The following is a 1,298-nucleotide window of genomic DNA, read 5'->3' as shown; positions in this document are numbered from 1 at the left end:
TTTCCCCACTTATATTTTATCTTGTAGTTTTGAATATTTGTATAACAAAGAATAAACAAAAATCTTCAGAAATATTGGAGAACATTAAGCCAAACAACAAGAAGAGGGGGAAAAACAGAACAAAAGATAAAGAAAACTAAGAAACAAAAATAAATTAACATCAGTAAAACGTTCAGGGGGGTTAACAACTTTTTATATGTTGTTGCACACATAATACATAAACTTTGGTAATATTTGATCATTTTTTTCTGATCAATAACAAATTAGAGTTCATAAGCGAGCCATGCTTTTATTGTGAAGGAGCGCGTCGGTGTCATATCGGAAGTGTGAAACATTTTCCTGTAAAGTTCAAGTTACCGGTCAGCGGAAGGTCAGCCGATAACAACAACAGGAGCTGCTGTGAGCGGAGAGCTGGTTAGTTACTGGTTAACGGCGATGTTTACTGGTAAATAAACGAGAAGCTGCTCGGTTAACCGGATCACTCTGTTCTGTTCAGGCGGACATCTGGAAGAAGCTAACAGGCTAACATTAGCATGCAGGGAACGAACATGCTGAAGAGGAGGGGCCTGGAGGAGGGGGCGGAGTCACATTGCTGCAGACCGGTGAGACACCTGCTGTGCTTGTGTGTGTGTTTTTCACGGGAGTTTAAGTCATAGTTAGCATGTTGTGTGAGTTTGATTCATGCAGTTTTTCCTTTGTGACGTATTCCACCTGTTTTATCACCTGTTTCAGCTACAAAACACTTGATTTATTTTCCTCACAGTCACATTCAGAGAAATCCCAAAGTGACGTTGCTGCTGTCTCCTAACTTTTGTTGTTGTCATTTAGCAGGTGATGCTGAGCAGCAGCAGACTGTAAACAACAGTTACGGCCCACAGCTAATGTGAAACTACTTAATTAAAAAAAGATCAACATGGTTCAAAATAAGTTTACAAGAGGATATTCTATTTATAATTTCATTTAGTTTTAGTTAAATAAAAAGTTTTTTCAATTTCAGTTTTTGTTTTTTAGTTAGTTTTAGTTAACTATAATAACCCTGGTCACTAGTTTAGAAGTACGTTTTACTCCTGATCCTTATTTCAAATGGGTAAAACTTAATCAGTAATAATCGATGTTGACTTTGAAACACTTGTATGCAGCCCTGCCCCAGTAGCTAGGCTTTGTTATTGTATAAATAATTTTTCATACAGACAGATAAAAACATGAAGTGTGCTGTGGGAGAGTCGTGTGGTATCAGTGTTTGTTTTATTACCTGATAAATCAAGGAGAACAAAACCATATATATACAGTATAAATAT

At 36.7% G+C, this 1,298-nt stretch overlaps 1 protein-coding gene across 1 annotated transcript in view; it reads left to right on the top strand.

Moving 5' to 3' along the window:
• Positions 1–300: 300 nt before the first annotated feature.
• syde1 (synapse defective Rho GTPase homolog 1) overlaps positions 301–1,298 on the top strand; it is a gene marked incomplete at its 5' end in the record, with an annotated part of 39,108 nt that continues 38,110 nt past the window's right edge. Inside the window, 2 exon segments of the mRNA XM_014026940.1 lie at positions 301–414; positions 497–602.

This window comes from Austrofundulus limnaeus, unplaced genomic scaffold (assembly GCF_001266775.1).
Source record: "Austrofundulus limnaeus strain Quisiro unplaced genomic scaffold, Austrofundulus_limnaeus-1.0 Scaffold602, whole genome shotgun sequence".
NCBI lineage: Eukaryota > Metazoa > Chordata > Actinopteri > Cyprinodontiformes > Rivulidae > Austrofundulus > Austrofundulus limnaeus.
This window is presented reverse-complemented; position numbering and strand designations above follow the sequence as displayed.